This window comes from Meleagris gallopavo, chromosome 4 (assembly GCF_905368555.1).
Source record: "Meleagris gallopavo chromosome 4, MGAL_WU_HG_1.1, whole genome shotgun sequence".
Taxonomy (NCBI): Eukaryota; Metazoa; Chordata; class Aves; order Galliformes; family Phasianidae; genus Meleagris; species Meleagris gallopavo.
The window spans coordinates 3,615,419-3,625,398 of record NC_139407.1 but is presented as its reverse complement, the minus strand read 5'-3'; positions in this window follow the sequence as shown (position 1 = coordinate 3,625,398).

Below are 9,980 nucleotides of genomic sequence, written 5' to 3'. Positions count from 1 at the left end.
AATTGCAATTTCTTAGTCTCCAAGGAAGTGGCTTTGACTGATTGACTAGAATAGAAAACTTGGTGTGCATAAGGGGATGACAGGATCTTAAAGGTGCTTTTTTCACATAGAAAATATCATTAATAGTTATATAATTGAACAGAGTGCTTAGACTTGTGCAGTGAGTGTTTTTTATTCTCAGACTCACTGGCTTCATTAGGTTCTTTGGATAAATATTTAAAGCCTAATTAAGCTCTGCAGGTATTGTTTTTTATTTCTAATTCCAAATAAGAATGAAGCAAAACCTTTAACATGTAAATGAGGTACTGTCATATAAAGAGGCTGTTAAATCTGGAAGTAAATTCTAATTCATAATTTCTTTTATATACAGAAATCAGTTCTCTAAAATTTGTTTCATAGGCCTTCAACTGGGAAGGCTGCATAGATCTCAAATATGGTTGATTGTAAACAGAAGGAAAGATCTATATGTACAGCAGCATCAAATTCTGTTTCAGAACATTTGGTAGTTTGGTTCTTGCAGATTTTTTGTACTGAGACTGTCTAGTATTCATTTATTGTAAATGCATACATCTTGTGAGGGATGGAGGGGGGTGAATTTCTAAGTTGTAACCCAAGTATTTCTGTTGGAAGCGACAGGTGTTAAGCCTTCTATTCAATTCTCAATATTGCTGCAGGTTACATCAGGTTTGGTTTATCTGAGATTGAATTAATTCAGCTGGAGTTTTATTTTCTACTTTGTTTAGCTGTAAAAGCAAATTGTTAATGGATGAAAATAATGTTTTATGTACTCTCAATTGTAGTGTATCACACTTTTAGTGTAGCTAGTAGCAACAAGTATTTATTTTGTGTAGAATGGGGTATTTATACTAATGGAGTACAGTTCTGGTGTTCTGGGAGGGGCCTTGAGATGTGATCTTGCGGAATGCAGTATTGAGAGTACATAAGGTATCAACAGAGAGCACAGGCTGGCAATGGAAGGCCATAGATTGCAAACTGCTCTTGAAGCAGTACAGTCTTGGCTCTGGACAAAATCAGTTTGGAAAAGAAACAAATATAACAGGAAATACACGACGTAGAGCAAAATTATATCTTTGTGTATGTGCAGACAGGTGAGGAAAGAGCAATGTGTTACAACTGCGTGAGCAAATTTGGAAGTGATTCCAGGTGGATGGTAGATTGAAGAACCCTTCATTATCATATTTGGTCCTGGGATGCTGATGACTTGCTCTGTACCACTGGCCAAAACCATCTGTGAGCCTTAAGATCTAATGAGGCACTTGAGGAAATGTAAGGTCAGAAAAAGAAGTGAGACAATAGAAAGTATGTGTGCACTAATATTAACTGTTACTACTATTAAGATGTTTTTTAACACATAGTACTGTCCATTTCTTTATTTTTTTCTGCAGTAATTTGATCTGAACTAATAATTTAAGCTGTTCATCTTTCAGTTACATGAAGTTTATCTTGTTTCCCCATACAAAGATTTTGCATGCAAAAATGCATGTATAAATAGATTACACAGTGTAATAGAGCTTTGTTATGGTTTAAGTTCAGGTTTAAATGCTTGGGTATCATCTGCAGTAGTGTTTTTGTGTATGAATGTGTGGTTTTTGTTGAAACAAATTTTATGGGTATTCTGTCGTGCTGCAGGACCTTTGCTTGGAATTCACTTCAGTTCTTCATGATAAAATTATTTGAGAGCCAGGTACTGTTGCTGAGTTTGAAATATATAATGAAATATGATGAAATACTTTTTTGTATCTAACAATTATTTTTTTTTTTCTGTAAAGATTTAATCTTGTATGCTACTACAGTTAATATTTCTATTACAGACACACCAAGACAGAAAGGTTTAAAATGTTTTCCTTCTGGCTATTGATGGCATCCAGTCCTGATGCCTGTTAGGAACTCACTGTGGTTTGTTTTCGTTCACTAAGATAGTTGGGAAGTTTATGATAAAATGCTGGTCTTTTGTTTTTGTTTTTTGCAGTTTTGTTTTGTAGCTGCTGCTGCTTCTGAAAGGTGAATGGAGCATTGTCAACATCAGAGAAGTCTTTAGTCCTGGCCAGAGTTTCATTAGGTGCTGAAAGTAGTCAGTAGCTCGGTGACTGTTGGGCTTTGGGCTGTGAGGGGTCAGCTGCAAGTCATTAAGTAATGATTTTTAGCAGTCCAGTTGTTTTCTGTTTATGACTAGTACCTGTTCAGATTTAGCCTGGAGAGCTGCAGTGGAGTTATACCACTTCTGTAACGTTTTTTGTTATTCCTTCATAGGATTTAACGTTTCTTTGTGGGCTTCGCTTTGTAGTGAAGGCTTAAAACATGGGTTGAAAGAAGAGCAAGAGAGCAGAGTCAAGAAAAAGCAGAGGCTTAGGGAGAAAGTTGGATGCAATTACTGAAAAGGTTGAGATTTATAAATATGAGTATGGGTGTGGTAAACTATTGTACTGTATAAATGACTGTAACTATAGTAACATGGGAAAATGAGAAGTGAAATCACATAGCTGATGACATTGCTCTTTAAGTTGGAAATCAACATTGGTGTTTTGCTGGCTGTTAAATCCAGTTTGATCAAGAGCTGGTGGAAAAGGGTCAGGCTTTTGCTGGAGGTGCAAAGAGGAAAAAAACCCAAGTTCTTTGAAGGAAAATATTGAAAGGTGCTGGGGGTTGAGGGAGAGCTCACTGCTGTTGGTTGCTCGGAGAGGTGGATGACATTCCAAGAGGGCTTCACAAGCTGACTTTGGGCAAGTGTCCAAGGCAGCCTCCCTTGCAGTAGAGAGCTGAACCAGAGGGTACTGAAATGACCCTTTCAACCCAAGTTGTTCTTGCTGCAGCCATTCTTTTGGCTTTCTGTCCTCTTACTAGAGACTTTGTCCATAAAGACTAAAAGGCATGAGTAGTCCAACCTGAATATCTGGTTCATTTGTACTGTTGTACATTATCCTGCAGATACTTATATCTAAAATATCCATGCTGTGCTAAAAGTTGGACTTGCTGTGGAAGATAATGACTGCTATTTTACTGGATGTAAGCTGATTTGAAGAATTGTTCCTTTATTAGTTGTTTGGGAACTAATGCTAATGAAAGTCTCAGTTGCTGTCATTTTCTCTTAGGGGGTAAAACATTTTGTACTGTGCAATTTATTTTGAGAATGGTGTAATGAATAATAGTACCTAAAATGTTTCATTTTAAACAAAAAAGAGAATTATTTTTTAACAAGTGTTCTCTAATACAGGGATGTTTGCCAGAGGGAAGACCTTTCAAATCCTGCTGGGTACTCATAACAGTATGAATAATAGTGTGACATAGATGAAAACTATAAATAAGCAGATTTTTTTTTTTTTTTGTGAGTAATACTTAGCTATTTTCACATTGGTTTTTTTATTACTTTGCAAGTTAAAGGTATAGTCAGTTATTTTTGTTTAGTAAATTTAGTGATGTATGTAATCTGCCTTGAAAGTAACAAGGATTGTTGAGCATGCCCAGAACACTTGGTCATAGAGCTTACTGGGGTAATAAGTGAACATCTGGAAGACCCTGCCAAGGATGACATGGCAAATAAATTGTTACTGTAAGCATAGCACCAGACATGTCCAGTGCAGCTTACCACTTGGGGTGAATTCTTTGGAAAGAACAAATAATGCACTTTTGTGTCAGTCACTTGAGTGTATTTAACATTACTGAATGGTGATGCAGAGTAGTACTCATTTGCTGTAAATTAAATCTTTGGTAACTATGGAAGAGTAGTATTGTTGGTTTGTCTGTGAGTCTGACACATTTTCTGGGTAACGATTAAACAAAAATACTTCACTAGAATTTTCAGTGTGATTTCTAAAGTCTAAAACAGAGAGTAACAGTGCTTAAAGCCTGCCACAAGCACAGACTCAGACATCTATATGCAGAGTCAGCATCAGGGAGCAGTCAAATATTCTACCTCTGAACTGGGAAATGGAATGTCTTCTCTCTGCCTTTTCTGTGCCTGCCTGAGGAGTAATTAATCTGAGTACGCCTTACACAGGCATAAAATAATGCTGAAACTACTATAGGGAGTGCTACAGGGAGATTATGGACATCTACATTTGTGTGTAATAAGTCTCAAACGCTACGATTTGCATCGTGTTCAGAACAAGAAACCTTTGGCTACGTGGTACTGTGAAAAGTAGGAAAGGAAAAACATGGAGATTTCTTGATATTGAGAACAGTCTGCTACCTAATTTCAGACTAACTTTCCCCTGAGGACTGTTTTTGGAAGAAGTGATGTAAGATTTCCTGAAAAGAAAAGGATAATATCATTACCTGTATTCATTTAATGGCCTTTATTTGGCTTTTGATATGTAAATTTGGTAACTTTTGGCCTATTTTGCGAGGATCATGTGAATTTGAGATCTGAAATGATTAAATAATTCCTTCAAGGTAGATCTGAAGAAAACAGTACATTTAGTGGTTTCAACTGAATCCTGTAGTTGAATGTTTGACCAAATATAGGCTCTCTACAATATTCACTTTACAAGTGAAAAGTATATGTGGGCCGTATTCCAAAGATTTGTTTTTCTACTGAATTTGCCCATTTCTAGGTTGTCCTGTATAACAGTATGCCCCCTTATATCCATCCTACCAAAGTATGAAGAGACATTTTAATGACCAGTTTTCTAAGAAATCACGGTCAGTATTTATTTTTTGGTCGTGCTGTTTGTCGTGATGCCTTTATTTCTCAGCTTTCAGCTTTACTTTGCTACGTAATCTTGGCTAAAGTCTTGGCTAAAGCATCCAACATTTATATGTTTGTTATATTTTTGTAATTCTCTTTTCAGTCATTGGTTGCTTATATTTTCCCTTATCTAGTATCTAGTGTGTAAATCATATGTTTTCTTTCTCTTTACAGTATACTTAATTTTGCTATTAGGACACTTCTGGCCCTGAAATTGGTCAGCCTGTAAAGATTTCCATTTTCAGCATAAGGTGATTAAGTGATGATATTAGAGCGTGAGGTGGAAATGATTCCTCTACTCTAGAGGAAAATACAGCCTTGGGTAAGTTATGTAGGTCATTATGCTGTCTTGTCTGTAAGCAGAAAATGGTTTGCTGTTTGTTTCACTTCTCCCATCTGGTGAAAGAAGAAGGACTTGGTGATCTTAGCAGGAAGGGAGTTAGCATGGCCCCCCATAGTTGAGTGGCTCTTGGTGTGAGGTACTATGGTATTTAAATCATTAACTTGTAATCTTCAATTTCTTAGGTAAATTAACCATTCCTTCTAATAGAGAAGCAGGAAGGGGAAAACAGTAAAAAGCTATGGTATTTGTCAGGTATTAGCTTCATAGGCAAAATATTTTGTATGGAGTTCCATCTTGGTGGTATGTACAATATGATGGAAGGCGAGCTAACCATAGAGTAACTGTCCTTTAGTGAGAAGTTTATTCTAGTCTTGTCACAAATTAGCTCCATGTCTCTTGTACACTGTGCCTGGCTTGGAGATTCCATTCAAATGGCAGAGTGGATGTTTGGAAAACGTTAAATGGTGCATCTGGAGAGAAATTCAATTTGTATTTCATGCTAGAACTCTCAGTGAGGCACTGGATTCCTCTTTTCCCGTGCTGCTGAATCTAAACCAGGTACACTATTAAAAGCTCATCTTTGTGCATCTGTTTTGTTTTGTAATTCTTTTTTTGTTATTTTTGCAGATAATTTGGTTAGTAAAGTTACCTCTTGGATACTATAACATCCCATGATTCTGAATGTAACATCCTTATAGATTCAACAAGCAAAAACAGAGCAACAACAACAACAAAAACTCGTTATCTCCAGAGGATGAAATATCGTCAGTAGCTTTTAAACTCTATATTAGTTTGACTAAGCTAATTCATGGTTCTGGTTTGTGTATTACTTGACATTTACTTGTCATTTATTCTGTTGTATTCAGAAAGCTGTTGAGCATGAAAGATGTGTGAGACAAAACACTGGGGAGAAGAAAAGCTGAGTTATTGCTGGTACTTCTTTGATGAGCACTATTTGAGGCCCCAGAAAAGCAAATTAAGTCAGCTTATACTTAAAGTACAAGGGATTTAGATTTATATCTTACTTGAAGTTTAACAGGAAATACATTTAAATCCCCTGACTTTCTTTTCCCATGGTCCCATAGTCTGCTTTGAGAGAGATTGACACAAAAAATAACTTAAAATACTAGACAAATCAGATGGTTTTTCTATTTGTTTTATAATGTCAGTAAAATAATATTACTCGCATTGAATGCAGGTGCAAATGAGACATGAAAATATAGGACTTACTGACATACAGAATATTGATTTGACTTCTCAGGGGTTAATTCCTTTTTGAAAATTAGACTAAACTGATTTACCTGTTTTCATCATTCAGTTACTGGGCACCTTGGGGATAAATCTTAGACCTTTCCATGGTGCACTTCAGAGATTGTATATTGCCATGGCACTTTGTTAAATTGTAAATATGATGAGGGTGACTTCTATAAGTTATTCTTTTAACTTCTATGAGGGTGGTGAGGCACTGGAACAGGTTTCCCATGGAGGTTGTGGATGCCCCATCCCTGGATGCATTCAAGGCCAGGCTGGAAAACATTCTTTGCTTATCTGTCAGATTTCTAGGCCTATTCCAGCATTTCTGTTAATCTTTAAAGTGAAAAACTTACAAAAGGGGCTGAGTTCCTAAAGGTGGCTAATCACTAATCCAGTTAAGTTGTGATGTTTTGCTTCAGTCTCAGGATAGAGAACGTAAATGAGTAAACAAAGACTCATGACTGGCTCTGGGGTAATTGTAATGTAATAAGAGATGCAGAAGGTCATTGAGGCTATGCTTTATGCTTGGTTTAGATACTAATTTTCTGAAGTAACCTTGGGAAGCAGATCCTTTATTTATCAGGGAAGACTATTTTGATAGTTCATCTTCTAAGACATCTAATGTCTTATTTCTGGTATTAAAAAAAAGAAGTATAAATATGAAGAAATGTGTATGTGAATATATAACAATTATCTATCATGTATACACTTTAAAAGTGTAAAAGCTATGTTTTCCCTGAGAAGTGACCAGATAGAGGGATTGATGCTCCTCTTGCTTGAGTAACTTCCCTGGATGGGTCATCCTTTGATGTGATGTGCCTGCACAGTGGGACCTTGCTCTCATGTGGGAGCTGTCTGCTTGCCTTTTCATTAATTTTTTTCGTATTTGGGTATGGTGTTACAAGCAGTTAATTAGGGAAATGTGTACTGAAAAGTTGGCTATGGCCTTTCCATACGTTCCTGTTTTTCTTCTGTGAATAAGGGTTCTCTCTTTTTCAGTGGAGCTGGTTTTATGATTCAGCTGAAGAGCACATCTACCAATAAAAGATGAAGATCTCAATCATAGTGGAGCCTACCATACTGTCTTGGAAGTTACTAACATCTTGAATTTCTTAGTATCCACGTGTCTTTCAAGCTTCAATTTCATTGTGGAGTGTGTGTGTGTGTGTGTGTGTGTGTGTATGAATATGTATTTTCAGTTTATCAGCCCCATCAAACTGTCAACAATTCAAAAATAAGAATTTGGAACATCAACTTTACTGATTTACTTGGTTTTCCTATCATAGCTTGCTTCCTATGCTCAAGTCTGTTGGCCTGTATTGCTGCATTTCAAATTCCATTGAACTTGTGATTGTAAGGAGCTAAGTTTTTAAACTCAAGAAGCAACTTTAAATCTTTCAGATGCAATTACAATACCTCTCAATGATCTAGTAATCTTGATGATTAAAAACATCATTTGACAAGTACTTTCATATTTTGACTTAAAAAATCACACAGAAGCCAAAGAGGCAGTAACATAAGTACACTTCTAAAATCCAGTATAGAAAGAAAGCTATTTTTATTCCACTTAGAATGAAATTTTGCCTCTCTTAACATATATTTTGCTTTGTATGCAGCAGAAACAAAGTCAATTTTTTTTTTTTAAATAAATTCTTTCACTCACACCTCTGGTAAGGAAATAACTTTCTGAAACAATAGTATGTGAGATATAAGCATAAAAGGTACAGAGCTCCTTATCTGCATCCTATCCAAAAGAATTAACACGATTCGTATATGGCTCTTGTAAACAAGAACTAAACAAGTTGAATGTCTCAAATAGCGTAGGATATTTGTTCTAATTGGAATACATCAAAAGAGGAAGAAATCCATGGAACTAAGTTATAATGCTCTTACAAGAAATATCACTTATATACACAGAAAAAAAGTTGTAAATTCATAACCATTTGAAGGAAGATTCAGTATGCATTCACATTAGTATTCAGTACTCGTTAGTATTCATCTACATTCAAATTTGATAGCCTTTGTATTAAGCTCAAAGTTTTCTATGTTTCAGATTCACCTGTCTTTCCAGTCTTTGTAAATAAGAAATCATGATTCTCTGGCTCTCTAAATTGATTTCTCATTTTTTTTCCAATTAAATACTTCTGGATATGTAGTTTAGGATACAAGAACTTGCTGTGCTTCAGATAACTTGAGTCTCTAGTGGTTCTGACTTTAATTTAGAAGCTCTTTAAAAAGTGACATAGTCAATGCAAAAGCTATGGTTGAATTCACTGACAAATTATTTTCTATCCTTTACTCATGTTGTTGGCTTTGGTAAAAACATAACAATGGGTGCTCTGACAGGAACACGTGGATCTTGGCAGAGCTCCAGTATTTCTTTTTTTTTTTTAATCTCTTGGAAATGCAAAATAACTGGCAACAAGAATGTAAAAAGATGGATAATGTGATGTGGTTCTCATAGGAGCTACTTGCTGAAAGGAGTTCAGATGTCTCTTCGTAGATGGCCACTAGTGACAGTTATGGAAAACTGACAGTGGACAGGTGATCTAACTAGTGTGTTTTTTTCCTTTTATTTCTAGTATGAGTTCTCACAGCAGAGGCTTCATTCCTTTCCTTTGTTTTTCCTTTTTTTTTTTTTTATTAGGTTATTACTAACAGTATCTGTGGAATGCATTTGGACTTTTCATCTAAATCCAAGGATAAGAAGTCAGTATGATAAAAATACGCGATGATTGCGAAGTTATATGGGAACAAGCAGCTAAATGCTCACTTTCACAGAGGCTTCATTTCATTTCTGCCTAAATTTCAAACTAATAGCTCTGACCCTCTATGAATTGACTGTTTTCATCTAGATATTTACAGAAATAACATTTTACTTATGTGCTTTGGTATCTGACGGACCACTGTCTTCTCTGGAGAAACAAATCACGTAATGGGTTCCTGTAATCTGCATGGTTCTTGAACTGATGATGAGAGCAGAAAGTAATTTCCTACTGTTGCAGCTTTATTTCTTTTTAAGCACCTTGTTTAGAGGAAGATTTTCTTGCACATAGGTGTAATTTCAAGAAGAATCTTGTGGTTACGCAAAGATAGGCGTGTATTGAAGATCTGAGAAATTTGGTGTTTATAGAAATGCTTCTGGAGTTAAGGCTGTTTCAAATACTATTCTTACTTCTATAGATAATGAATAGTAATGTCCTACAAGGGTTTCAGGTCCACATGTCTTTCTTTTATGCAGGCAGTGAGAAAATGAAAATGTGCTTTCAGCAGAGTGAACAAAATGTGTCTATAGTCAGTAATGTTCATCAATAGGATCTAGCTTCTGGTTAGATCCTGGCATATTTCTAAACAAAAAAAGCAATATCACTTGCATAACGTTAGAAAAGTATATTTTATAGCCTTTAACTATAGATTGCCTTCATCTCTCAAGGGTAAGAACTTGAAAACATGATCGTTATGATCATTTTGAGTAAGTGTTTCAGCTGAACCGAACAATGATAGGTAGACATGCTTTTCGGTTCACAGTCTGAAGGAATATCACAACTCTGTAGGAGCTGGAAGGGACCTCTAGAGATCATCTAGACCAACCTCGTGCCAAAGGAGGCTCCCTAGGCCAGGTTGCACAGGTAGGTGTCCAGGCAGGTCTTGAACATCTGCAGAGAAGGAGACTCCACA